Consider the following 15166-nt stretch of genomic DNA (forward strand, 5'->3'; position numbering starts at 1 on the left):
CTTGAGATTAAGAGTTCTCATGTGTGATGGGGAATGACATGAAAGATTATAGTAACCTTGCTGTGCTTTGTATCTATTCTGTCTGGATATAAACTGATGCTAGAAACATCTCACAGGAGTGAGATTTCTTCAGTCAAAATGGATATTACCCCAGATCATGACCTTGTCTTAGAGTATCTTATCAGTATGGAATGAATGGCTGTACTAGAAATATTTGTTACTTTTAGTGTCGTTCATATGTACAGCAGCAATATAGCAACCAGAAATACTCTGCAGCTTTGCAGCAATTGAAACCATGACGTTGTGACAGCATTTTAATGAATACAGTTGTTCATGTGTAGTTCTTCATTCACCCCATCAAATTAATGATGGGTTGACAGGGTCTGCTTTTCTCATAGTATATTGTAAAATGAGCTACTGAACTGATAGGAATCCCTACATAACGCTGATTGCATCAAAACAAATAAAATACCATACTATACTTTTATGGCCCCAATACGTGCTCAAGGACACTGTCAAGTCCTTACGTATTCTAAATTGTTCCTTTTTACTACGTCCTCTTGTGCTGATTTCCACAATTTCATTAGCTGCTTCTTATCTCTGGTTGATTATTTTCACTTAATATATTTACCTGAATGTATAAGCTAAAGTAGGCTAAATGAATACGTAATATATAAACTCTTTTGTCTTGGATCTTGGAATTTCTTCCCATTCTGAAGCCAATTTAACTTTATTTCTGTTTTACTGATACATATTTATCCAATCTGTTCTTAGAAATCTTCCAGTACTCTTAAAAACTTCCAAAGATGACAGTTCTCTAAACCTATTCCAGTGTTTCATTATCTTTTACTTTTGGAAAGATTTTCTTAATAGTCAGCTTGAATCTCTTCTTCATTGAAACCTGTGGCTTTTTGTCTGAGCCATAGCAGATTAATGTTTCTTATTGCAGCATCAGTCACTGGAATAAATTCCTCATGCAATTTAAATCAAATCAGGATTGAAGCGGTTTATAGATTTAATATTAATGAAATGCAATTAACCAACAATCTCTGAACTATACATACAGAATCAGTAAAATAGGTACCATGCTGGGCATCCACAAAACATTTGTAAAGACCTACAGATTTCATCACCCTTCTATAACTAATCCCCACAAGTTCTCACCCCCTCCTGCCCCCTCAGAAATATGCATGGTTATGTGCACTTCCCCCTCCTGTCTTACAGGACAATCAGGTTACAGATAACTCCCACCTCTTCCAGGCATGGCTTCCCTTACTTAGTTACACCTCTTGTTGGAGATGGAAGGGGGGGCTTCTGACTTTGTGTGCAGCTGTGCTGCTCCCCACAACCCACTAATTCACACACCAGTGAGAAAGCACCCCGCGAGATCACATACACAAGCCTGCCTTGTGAGTCCCTACCTGTTACACTCCTTAGTGTCCAATGTCTAGTTGGATTTAAGCTACTCATGGCATTCAAAGCGAAGGGTGTTCGGACAGACCTAGGCAGATGCTGGCAGGTGACTTCTGCCAGCATTGAACTCAGTCTGATTGTTGTGCTGTTGTGCAATATCAAGTCCCACAGTCACAAATTTCCAAGCTTCTTTTATACGTCTTTTCAAGCTGACTCCTTTTCTCAAAAGTTGCAATCTACAAAGCCTATTGTCCTCTCAGAGAAGGAAATGAAATTAGTTTGACTTGGATTGTTTTTTGAAAAACTCAACATGACTTACTTCCCAATTTGTTCTGCCCATGTCATTACAGATAGTTATTTGATTATGTCTTTCTTTAAAGCATGTTTGTCTTTTCCATTATGCTTAGATGCTACACTCAAAATCTTGTTATGGGCAAAAGAGAACACAGCTAAAAAATCATTATTAGGCCACTTATCACATTAACATATCAAATTATCTGATATGGTATGTATGAGCCCCATAAAACGAAAAATGTCAAACAAAACCTACCAGTTACATACTCTTGTTCTCCGGTGTTAAAATCACCTTTCAAATAATTCTCTGGTCCTAAGTCTGACACTTCAGTCTTGCTCAAACAGAAGGAGAGGGAAGTTACTAGAAGCAGTCACAGCAGGTCTTTGCTGGGAGCTCATGGTGGGGACTTCTCCCTCCTCTGTTCTGGGAGGAGTGTGATGTAGAAGCCTCCTTCCACACCACTCGTGGGCTCTGCCTGGGTTTCCCTCTACACATTCCCTTTACACAGGTTGCTTCTCTCTCAGCCGTTCCCCACAAAGCCTGGAACAGCTTCTCCCAGTCTCAGAGGACGCAAAGGGATATCGTTTGCTTTGCAGTCACCTTGCCCGAGGTTTGTCAGACCTTCACCGTAAGGTATTCACGGGGTTTTAGCTAAAACAGGCTGGGCGATAGTCACTTGGCAGGGGGCCAGCAGTTAAAACAAGATAAAACCAAGTCAGGCCAAGACAAGCCCTGAGAGCCTGCACTCAGGAGCCCGCAGGTCCATACAAAGCCTGTGACCGTTACCAGTAATGGCAAAGTCACAATAACCAGGCAACACGTGACATCTGTTCTCTGCAAGTTGACAAAGATAGTTCCTAACATCCCCAAAATGACATCAGACAGTATTTTCACTGTGCAACCTGTTTTAAAAACGTTGTTTTTATCTGAATTCTTTTTATGCGAATAAATTGGCTCTTTCTTAAGCTCTCTTATATCCTTCCCTGCTTGTATTTATGTATTTATATTACCTTCTAAAAATAACCTAGATGTGAATTCTTCCACCAAGTCTCTGTTCAGTGTACTGTTATATACATCAACATGATCTACGTTTTTACCATTTCTATTTCTTTTCTTGTCCCCCACTGTTTCAATCATCTGTTGAGCCTGTGTTAGTCAACACAAACAGGTAAGGAGAAAAGGAAAAGACAGAAGAGAGACAGAGAACTGATCATCATTCTTCCAAGTTCTTTGAAGCTGATGCACTTAGCTGCAGACTGTAAGCTAGACCATACAAGCCTTATGGGTCTGATCTTTCACTGAGAATATGAGCACACAACCACATTTCTGTGAGGTTGTGAGGGATGAATTTTTGAACAAAGTGGTTCTGTTTGTCCTGAGGGAAAAGCTACCTCAGAGCATGCTTCTTACATTTACATGTGCTACACCAACAGGCTACCTTATCTGAAAACTACTTGCTTGAGTGTCCACTCCTCAGATTCAAACAACTGAACTCTATTGAACAGTATTAAAGTGCAGTAACTGAAAAAGATTTGGTCCCTGTGTTAGGGTGCATAGAAAATCAAACTGATCTAAAATAGGGTGGCCTCAAAGAGGGGAGACATTTGTCTAGGTTACAGACATCAATAAACAGGCAAGTCTATACTCCATGAAGTGTAGTTTTATGAAGCATGAAGAGCTATATGAGGGCACACTATATGGTACTGTGTTCTATAGGCCATGCTTTATGGTTTTTCATTACTTGAGTAAAGTTCTTTAAAATAATTAGATTATTTTAGGACAACATGAAGGAGCCTTAAAGCAATCTCTTCCCCATAAAAAAGTCATACCAAGGAGAAGTCAGAAGCATTAGTGGAAAGGACTGCACAGGAAATTAAAGAACCTCAGAAATCTTCTATTGAGCAATAGTAAATAAAATATGTTCCCCAAAGCATACATGTAAACTGTGTATCAGCTACGAATATGAGTCCTACATGCCCTATCACTTACTAATATTTAACCACCATGTCACATGAAGAAATATTTAGGATTATGAAACATATCTTAACTGATAAAAAGGGAAATAATTAAGTTGAATGGTGGGACACATTTACAGACAGTGAGATTCACTCATGTGTAGAACAAGCTCTTAATGAATCCTGTGGGAGCACCCATGTCTTTGGGTACTTAAAACCAGAGAGGACAAAGCATTACAAATTGTGTTTAGGGAACAATTCTTCACTAGTAATAAGATGAACTGCATGATAACTTGATAGAACTCTTCCATCTATGATTCGAATTACCCTAAAAATACACCCTGCAGATATCAAGTGGATGTAAAATATCACCAAGTCTTGAAAGGGTATTTGTATATGCTATGCAGAATGTTAGTCTCTCTTGTTTTACATTTTATTCTGTTTTGTATAAACAGACTCCTTATTTTACAGTCTATGTATGAAGCCAAAACTGCAGCTTTTTTTCAAATTCAGTCCAATAAGTTCTTCTTTCCTTGTCAGATTATTTATTTTTATTTCAAATTCTCCATTAAACTTTGTTCTTACTTAGAAAATAGAATCTAAGTTTATGACTAAGGTAAGTTTATAATCTGAGATAACAATACCCACTTTTCCAGTAGAGTACAGTATTAATGTTTTTATTAACCTTTCCAAGTGTTTGGCAACAGACCAGGGAGCATTTCTATCTAAATGATCATTTCTGGCATTCAGACAATTTTTCTCGTTGTCTTCTGAGCAATGATTATAAGCAGAGTGCAAGATGGAAAGAAAGCCATTTATCTGTTAGAAATAGCTACCAACTCATATTTGCAAATCAAGGATTATATTTTTCATTCCCAACAACACCAGTGAGCCGGAGCATAACAGAGTTTTTTGAGTTGATTTATTCATCTGAAATGTGGATTTAATTGACTCTTAATCTATCTGTAAAGCACTTTACAAAGGCCCTTTCACCCAAGAATCTCAAAGTAATATTATCAGTAGCACAGACTGCAGTAATGCACACATGAGCTTAACATAATAAACTAGGTTGACTTTATCAGAGGAAAGAAATATTTTTTTAGCACTGGTCACCGAAACATGCACTCCTACATATTATGACATAATTGCAGTCATGCAGCTGGACAGCCTCTCATATCATTACCCCTTGTGTACACTTGTAATAAATTTTCCTTCTCTCAGCCAAATCTTGCAGCACAGGGAATAGTGCTGACAGGGAATTGCAGACTATAGGTGTTGATTGCTTACAGCCTGAGTGGAAAAAAATAATTAGCATAGGGCAACAAAAATCTTACTAATTAGAATAAATTAATTTTGAAAGTGTTTATCTTTTTGACAGCTTGATCTGATATTCTGTTATTCAGAAGTAGCTTATTGTAGTAAATGAAATAAATTCTAACCTTTCTTATTGGAGGTGGACTTCTGAACTCCTGAAGACCCCTTTCTCAACTAAAGGATTTTGAACCCATATACCCCTCCTTCCAGAGGAAAAAAAAAAGAAAAAAAAAAAACAAAAACCAAAAACCCAACAAACCAAAAAAAACCAAAACCCAGGCCATTGTGCAGAGTGAAGGGAGAAAATTTTCAGCTGCTCTACCAACTTCTGCTTACTGTATTGCATGGGACCTAAGGATGGAGTGATGCTCCCACACATACACGAAAGACAGGAATGGAGACAGTTCTGCAGGTTTTGCTATCACTTGGGGTACTTTCCTGCTAGAAGGGCTGTGCCCTATGTATGTCAGAAGCTGAAACTGGCCTCTCCTCCAGTACTCTGCCGTCATTAGGTGGGTAGCAGACCCGTGCCTGCTCCTCACAGAGGTTGTTGTTCCCCCAGATAATTGCTTATTTTATCCATGCATTTAATCTGCCCTTCTGTTTTCCATTGCAGCCTTGTATCCTTCATGGCAAGCAACTCTCAATGTCCACCCTATCAGCACCTATAACGGACTACAAGCTGTACTGAGCTGGACTGACAGTACCAGAAAAAAGTCAGTCGCTTGGTCATCCTTACTGGCAACTTGGCTTTCTCTTCTTGGGCTGCCAGAGAGATTCCCAAATGCTGTGCTCAGATTCCCAAACTATCCTAAATCAGTTCCATTCAGCCTTAGTGTCTTGTGGCCACCAAGCACATTTTCTACTATCACCCTTCAGGTCCTGAAAACATGTCCTTCTCAGCGCATTCTTCATAGCTTGAAAAATCCAGTTTTGGTGTCTTGGTCATAGCTTTTTCATGTAGGGCCTCCTGGTAGCCTCACTTCCTTGAATTCACATAGTCATCTACTGTATATAGCTTCTAGCATTAGATGTGAATCAGATTATACTTTTTCAGCACGGTATTAAGATTCTATAAGGCTGTACAATTTTTCCACTACAAACCAGTATTCTCTTTGTAGCTCTTTCCAGAATATGTTTTATATTGGGCATTCAATCTGGGGCAATAGATTCCTCTGTTTTCATTTGCTCTGTCCTCTCCTCAGCTTGAGACATTTTTAGTTTCCAAGTTTATATATTAGTAACAAAACAAAGATGTCAAAAATACATTTCAGCCTAGAATAAGCAAAACTAGAAACATTTCCGTTGTTTTGTTACTTTTTTTCCAATGGAAGGAAGAAATATTTTCAAGAGGGGATTAAAAAAACATCAAAACACCACTATTTGACATTATTTCTACTTTGAGAGAATTTGCAATAAAATCAAAAGAGGTGGTGAGCTGTAATTATTTCCCTCACATAAGAAACAAATGATGTTCTGCTGGTTTCACCCAAGTTGTGTATTTAGAACTGGGAAAGGAAACAAAAGCTCAGTTCCCTCTTCTGCATTTGGGCACATCCCAGAGCATCCCAACCACACACATCCCTAGATTGTTACATGAATATTGTATAGAAACAGGATAGCTTTTTAAAGAGATTTTTGAGAACTCTGGAAACAGGGCAATGTCAGTTTAAAATTTTATTTACTGAAAGAAAATGAACTATGTTTCCCTTATTTTGGGTAAGTAAGTGCCCCATACATTAGGTTACCAAAAAGCAATTTTACCTAGTTGGAAGAAAAATATTCTGTTTCCATTCCATCTTTTCTGTACTCCTCTTTCTCTTTGCTTATATTTGAATAAACTGAGTCATCCCTAATTATATTTCATTCCCTTACATCTGGTGACATTATTAGCATACAAATGTGAATTGTTTCACTGTTCTATTGTTTTGTTCAATGTTTTATTGTGTTTTCCATCAGATACATGTAGGATGTTCAACATAATTTTAAACCATCTACTATTGCACAGAGCCTTCTGTGCTATTTTCTGAAAGACAGCTTGTTCAAAGTACCTATTATGCATCTAGCAGTGGGAACTTGACTCCACACAGGGACCGCTTCATGATACTTTCCAAAATGTCCTAGAACAAATTCTGCACCTCAGTTACATTCTTAAATGGGCAATAAGGGATTTTTTTATTGTTCTTTTTTTCCCCGTGAGACTCTCCTAGCAAGAATTTCTTGTTAATTTCCAGCAGTGTGTTTCTTCAAGATTAAAGGATATAATTACCCATAACTATTTTATGTTAATCACTCAGACTTACATAGGTCTGCTTTTTGTTGCAAATATTTACTTCCCTCACTGTTTGTTAATCTACAAAAGAAGTTACACAACATCTGAGTTCTCACCACAGAACCCTGAAATACATTTTGACTATCCTTTGTATTGATGGATTATTTATATTTTACTCTTTCACAGGCTTTATCTTTCAGAATTCAATGTATTTTTTTTCCCTAGATACCTGTGAGTAGTTGTTCTGATGTTATCACTCAATATTCTTATGAACAGTCCTGAAAAGATTCTGCTTTGACCCTTCCTCTTCTAAGAATATGAGCATAATGCTTACAAACTTGATGCCTAGAAGTTGTTTCAGTTTATACTGGAGGACATGTGCGTATGTGTGTGTATTTGTTTTGGTACCTACCAAGAAATCTAGAAGATGTTCTCTGGAGATTGTATGTTATAACCCTTTTTTGTCATCCATAATATTTGATAAATCAGCTATCTCCTCCTCAGTCAGCAAGTGCAACCTCAGACATGCAGGTTATCTATTTATGTTCAGGGTTCTATTCAGTGCATTGAGACATTACAGATCCTTCCTTTAACAAAAAGGTTTTTGCACTTGTTTTTGGCTGCCAGTCTACCCTGGCATTTCATTCATGATAGAATGTGTTCCTTCTGTACACTTCATCAGCATCTCCAGTAGGGAATATGTGAGACTGGTTTTGTGATGGTTCAATAAGTAATGGAAAGAGTAGCTGGCTCTCTTAATGTCCATTTCTCTGAAATATTTCCTTGCATTTTGGGAAGGATGCTGATTATGGTCCATGGTGTTAATTCTTTTTCAGACGCAAGAGGTCTGATATCACTTTATTACTTAAATATTTTTCTGTTGCTCAGTAGATGTGGTGTTCCTGCCTACTCTACATTTTTCTGAGTGTGATTGCATGACTGAGTGATTTATTATTGATGGCCTGCACTTGACCATGTAGTTGTTTTGTTATCATACATCATGTTTCAGACCTGACTTTATTATGCATCAGTACTGCTAAGAGGAAATTGCAAATTGCTCCAAAATAGAATTGCAATCAAACTACATTGCTCCTGTTGTATAGTTACAGATAGCATGGTTGAACAAATAACAGTCCGTCTTCTATCAGTATGTACACTGGCAGCCTTTAGGTCACCAGAAGCTAAGTTTCAGCAATGTCTTCCTCACTGAAAATTCCTGCTCTCAGTCATTACATGTAGTGCTATTCATCATCTCAATGTGGGAAAACAGCTGTTTGTCTTCCTATAGATTTTGTACTGTTGATCATATCCTGGGAATTTCTTTTTCTACCTTACAGATTTTTTTTCCACAAGACAAATACTACTACCAATATATGTCCTGGAAAATAAAGTCTGTTTTGGAGAGTCATTATGCATTGTCTGCTGGGTTCTTTAGTGATGTCTGTGTACATGCTCTGTCATAAGAGTTATTATGAAGTGATTGTTTCCAGAGGCCCTTGCTAATCTTTAGAATTATATCTGTTTCTTGTATATGTCCCACATAAAAGTCTGTCATGAATAAAGAAATCTTTATGATATCTAAGTTATACAGGAATACTATTCAGCTCAGTACATTTCTCTGCTTCTTAGTTTGGTGTAGAAACAAAGACAATCATTGTAACAGACGCATAGCGTCCCTGCATCTCATTCCACCCAAGATCACACTGTCACGTTCCATTTAGATGTGTGAGGCTAAGTTCTCAGGAAAAACTTTCAGATCCTGCCTTGTCATTCTTTTGTGTTTCCCATGGGAGAGCAAAAAGCTAAGCAACCTTATACCATAATCATTCTCTATTACCTCATTTTTATCCCTCTGATCAGTCCCGCAACGTGGTTTAAAGTCTTTCCAGTCTAAGAATTTTGCTGTCAGTGGCCCTAGACTTGTCTCACTGCTCCCTGTTTAAGGGATTGTTCTGGTACAAGTGGGAGTAGGAGGAGCTGACTTGGGAAGAATGTCAACAGACAGGAGCTAGAATAGTAGTCCACTTCTGTCCACCAATGTCTTGTACAATAACATGAACATCTTATCACGGCTCAAAAAAACCCATGCTTGATGTACTTTAAGAACAAATTTGCATTTTTTCCAGACATACCACATTGGTGGCTCATGGTCATATTGTGATCAACTAATACACCCAGGGTTTTGTCCTCTTCTGTTTCCAAATGATAAGCTCTCAGGTTCTAGTAGAAACTATTATTAGTCCCCAAGTGTATGACCCCGGCCTTTGTGCTATTGAATTACATTCTATTTCTACTATTTCTAGCCTCATTTATGTCAATGGGAATGCACTAAAAATAGTTCCATATGGAGACTGGGTTTGCTTTTGTGTAATTCATTTTCATCAAACACAAGGAAATACCTAAGAAATTTGCTTTGCTTTACATATCAAAATTAATTTGATGGCACATTTGTTAATTTCTTCTATGGATAAAATAATTCCAAATTTTGCAAGGGTCTTAGAGGCACTATAAGTTTTTAAATTTGATACTCTTTCTTTATGTAACTGTGTTTAAATCCTGCTGTATTTTCTAAAGGCATTACATATTTTTATTAGCTGTCATGGATGCATACACACAGCAAAATGACTGCATTCAACTGCATTGTAGAGTGAACTGATTATTAGCAGAGCATTTGATCTCTAATTTGGAAGGTACCAATGTTTATGAATTCTGTCCATCATGCTTTACTGCTTGAAAGTGTTGACTCTGAATACAACTCCTAAACATTATATTTTTGTTTATGCATGTGTCAAAATGACCATAAACTCCTTATTCAGTCTAAACCAAATATGAAGGGGTAATGTTATCTGCAGGTTATGTTGTATTCAAACCAGGGAATAATAAAGTACATAAAGCTCAGCACTGGCAAAAATCCTGAATGAAATTATTTTCTTTCAAACATTACTATGAGGGGGCCAAAAACATTTAATTTAGCCTTGATAAAGACATTATAATTTGAAATATAAGATGCCTTCAATGATGGTTTAATTTTACCACCTTTACATATTGAAATCAATGTAACATGTGGTAAGGCCATACTATTCAACATGAATAACAGTTAAGGAACTGGGCTGAGAACAGAGATTTGCTTAAACTTTCTGATTTGCTGGTCTTCATCTAGTCAGCAATATTTACTTAAAACTTGGTCTAGTCATAATTCATATTTTATTTTCTCTTCTTGACAAGTAAAATTAATTTAATTCTCTAGGCTAAAAAATAAAAATAAAAATTCTATCCCTTCCCCTCCCAAAAACCCAGTACTTGCATAACACTTATTTATAAAATTTTAGGCTACAAAAAAGCATTGACACTGCATGTTCTAATTTATACAGTTGTTTCCCTTGTTCTGTGCATCTGTTCACCAAAAAGCAGGCACAAAGCCAGCTTCATGTGATGCCTTAATAAGCTTATTTAGGACAAGACAATAAAGATTTTCCCATCTAAATGCATGCTGATACTAAATTCACTTTCAGTTATTGTTACTGAATGAACAGAAATAAGGCATTCAGAAGAAAACAAAAGACAAAACACGGGAAAGATATTTGCATTTCTCAGTTTATGACAACATTAATTATGACTGACTAATTGTTTATCAAACAAATTAATTTTTCATTCAGGTGAGATGATAACTCAGCATATTTAGGCTGAAGCCTGTGCTCTATTGCTTTTCCTGTTCTTGCAGTTGTGGCCTAAAGTCTGGTTTCTGATGCAGTATCTAGAGACCTTCCATGGCCTGAGACTATACAGTATAGTCTTCCTGCTGCTTGAACTGAAAATGAAGAGCATGGCAAGAGTGGAGAGCCTGGCCATCCCAGAGGCTCTCCCAAGTGGTTTCTCCTGTAGGATGGACCAAAAGTCAGTAGAAACTGTTCCTGTAGGCTCTGGAATGATCACATCGGTGTTTTGTATGCAGTTTAAGACAGTCAGTAGCAGGCATCGTGCGTGTGTGTGAGTGGGCAAGTGGCACCGCTGGGCAGCTGGCTATATGAATTCAGCAGAACAGAGGTTCAGGGAGTCTCATCCCATCCAGCTTGAGGAAACTTTGCAAGTGCCCTTGGACACGTGAACGGTGACCCACCACCCTGTTCAAAAGATTCAATTCTGTGCATGAGCATCACCTTCATGCAAAAGATCCCATTAAATTGGGATGCTTTCTTTTTGTTTTTACCACTCTCCTGGAGTATCTGTGTAGTAAGGCTGGTACAGCTGGCTGGTATCTCCTAACCGGTTTTGAGGACAGTTGTCCTGGCTTCCAATGTACTACAGAGTCAAACAGGTATAGCCAAAAACAGTTAATGTAGACTTTGAAATGAAACAGCGAAGACACTAGTCTTGTGGCTTGGATTTGGGCTGATATATCTATATTGATCTGGTTTTGGTTTTTGTTTTTTGAGTTTTTGTTTTGTTTTGTTTTTAATCTGGACACAATTAAGGTGATTCAGCAAAGATTCTAGCAGGTTTAATATGCATATACCATGGATAAATAATTAGCAAATGTCACATTCTACAAGATTACCTAAGAACATATCTGAAATAACTTTTGTATGTCTCAGTTTTATTTCTGACTTTGTCAGGTTGGAAACAAATTATTTCTTTCTCTTTTTAAAATACCATTTTTGTGGTTATGGGAAATTTGTTCCAAAGAAACTGGCAAAATTTTAGGAAAGGCCTGTGAGAAGTCACTTAGCCATTTTCTTCTGCTAGGACTAGTTTCAGAAATACCTCTTTGAGAAATTAGCTTAATTTCCATGGTTTTGAGGATGGTGTCAGCAGCTGTTAGGAGCAGTCCAGTGTAAATAAAGCTAGGTTGCAGATTGTGAAAGAATTGTGCCAGAGTTTAAAATGAAAGGCTTGATTTCATACTACCTACAATGATCCATAATACCCCCTTTAAACTTACTTCTAAAATGAAATGTTTTGTTGGCTTTTACAACCAGCATAAGTCAACATTGTTATTAAGTATCTCCTTCACTTACTGTAAGTTGGTAATAATTTGTAACCGCTTTTTAAGGAAGGTAGATGATTTGCTAGTATTATCCGTACAGTTGAAGTTATATATTTAATTTCCCTTAAGTTCCAAAGCCATAATAGCTTCCATTAAAAATAATAGTTTAATTTATTGTTTATTTACACCTAGAAAGGATACAAACAGGGAAAAATCTACATCAGGGAGCAGAATATACATAGGACTGGCAGCCAGCCAAGCTTTGGAAAATAAGATCATTTTAATTTTTAGTGGCACTTCAAAGAGTCCTTAAACTTTGCCTGATCCATGATTTCACACAGTTTTAAAAAGAAAAAAAAAAAAGAGAGGCTGCTACTACACATGTACACTGACTTGCTACTACAGTAATCTTGCACTACTGCATAACTTGGGAGATAGCTCTATGACAGCCAGACAAAATAGGAAGCAATTAGTGTGATAAGTAGAGAAACTGTGTCCTTTAAAGCTTCTTCTTATGTTTTGCCAAGACACTGTTTCTGGACAAGAGTTTAATAACTGACTCATCTGTTAATTTAATTTAATTAATGTTGTCAATTGAAAATACTGTAAATAAATATAAATATTTCCACTCTAAGACATATTTTAGGAGATGTTTTGTTGTTATAGTAGCATGTACCTCATTGTAAGCAGCATTTCCAATTACATTACTGCTTGTTAATAATGCCAAGTTCTGAAAGCAAATCACAGAAAGTACAGTTCTCACTACTGTGCTTTTATTTCTGTTTCTTATATTAAATATTTTTTCTCTTTACTCTGTGTCAGCTCAGTGTAATAGAGAGAGCTGCTATACATATGTAAGAAAAGAAAATCCATCTTTGTCCAAGTGCTCCTCTGTAGTTTGTAACACCTAACAGTTAATTTCATCATAGTGTGTTTTCAGCTTTCAGTCATGTTCAGTAACGTGAAAAGTGGTGAAACACTCATCATATGTAATCCACAGAGTTCAGCTATATCCTTTTCTGTTGGAAATCATATTTTTTTAATTCTTCAGTCCTAAGCAAAGAAATACTTCCAGTGGTTTTGTTGGTTGGTTGGGTGGATTTTTGTTGGTATATGTTTGTGTATGTTACTCACATGGTTATTTGCTTATTTACAATAGAGTCTTGTGACCAGTAAACCCTTTACCAGATGCCAGTTCAGTTCCCTTAATCTTGCTGTGTTGTAAAAGCTGGTCAGCGCTCAACCTAAAAAGAAAACAGAAACATGCTTTCCACTCAAGTTATAATTTAGGCACCCAAATTTAAAATGAATAGAAAAGAGAAACTTCCAAAAGGAGGTAAGAACATAAAAAATACATCTTCCCTATTATCTAGCAATAAATATTTTCTAGAAAGTATGTGACTTCTTCAGTTCCTTCCAATATAATTGGCAATACAATACAATAGGGAAATTAAGTGTCTAATCTTAGAGGAAAGGTGCCTAACAAGTGGGCATTGCAACACTTTACTACTAAGACTTTGTGACTAGGTGTGTCACCGGTTCTTATTTGGTGTCTTAGCAGAGTGTTTACAAAGAACATAGAATAGCACTTACCTGACGGGCCACTGTGAACGACACTAGAGAGAAAGGTGCTCAAATCCTATGGACATGTCTGAGCTAAACTCTACTGCAGGATGCAAAAATTTCTGTGCTAGAACAAAACCCAAGGTGTTTATGTCATTAGCCGTGCTCAAGCGAGCATCGCTTTTCTGGAACTCCAGCTGTATTTTGGTTTGGTGTCTACATTATACTAGCAAAACAAAACAGCCCATTCAGGTGGAAAACCAATTCTGCCTAAGACTTTTTTTTTATATAATTCATTCTCAGCTTGCAGAATTGCTCCTCAGACACTGTCATGACCCACTAATAGTCAGACTACATAAAAATAAGTATTGTGAAGTCTTGTCTGTTACTATATCAATACAATTAAGTGACTATTTAATTTATCAGAAAAAGTAGACTGTTTCTGAGACACATCTTAAAATGCTAAACACTAACGGACTACTTAGGAAAGAATAATGAAATGCAATGCTGTGCAACAGGGGTAACAGTCCACTGTGAACTGTGATTTTTAAATACTATGCTGATGCTGGACAACACTCTTAGTCATATGGTTTACTTTAAGGTAGTCCTGTGAGGAGCAGGGAGTTGGGTTCGATGATCCTTATGGGTCACTTCCAACTTGAGATATTGTATGGTTCTATGATTCTATGCTGTTAACAAAGGTAATTTGAAAACATGAATGGTGTGTAAATAAAAGACATACTACTTCACAGCAAATAAACTAAAGAAACTCAATATCACAGGAATATAAAATTCAAAAATAATTACGATTCTATGTGTTAAAGAGGTTTATGCTGTTTAGAGAGATAATATCATTATTGGTAGAAAAAGCTAATTTTTCTGTCAGTCATTGCCTACCTTTATATGATGCCTGCTGGTTGTTGGGAATATTTTCTGTTAGCTTGGCATGTATCTTTCCAGTCCTCTTCCTGAGCAAACTGAATGAGTTTCCTGAAAAGAAAAGAAAAGAAAAGAAAAGAAAAGAAAAGAAAAGAAAAGAAAAGAAAAAAAAAGAAAAAAAAAGCCAATATTGTGTTTATGGATGTGTTTTGTGGGGGTCTTCTATAGGTCCATTTAAAACTATGAAGAAAGAGAACTTTATCTGCTGCAGTGTTATGGAAGAAATCACCAACTATGTTACTTGATGACTACATGGATTTAGTTCTCGTACCATAGTGGCAGGGGAAAAAAAAAAAAAAAAAAAAAAAGAAAGATCAGAGGAATAGTTTACATGTAATACATTAGATCTACACTTGAAACTGGACTCTATCTCAACAGTGGAATTTGTATAGGGCCTTATTTGCCCATATAAAGCCATGTAAAAATTCCTC

Source organism: Harpia harpyja, chromosome 23 (genome assembly GCF_026419915.1).
Source record: "Harpia harpyja isolate bHarHar1 chromosome 23, bHarHar1 primary haplotype, whole genome shotgun sequence".
Lineage (NCBI taxonomy): Eukaryota > Metazoa > Chordata > Aves > Accipitriformes > Accipitridae > Harpia > Harpia harpyja.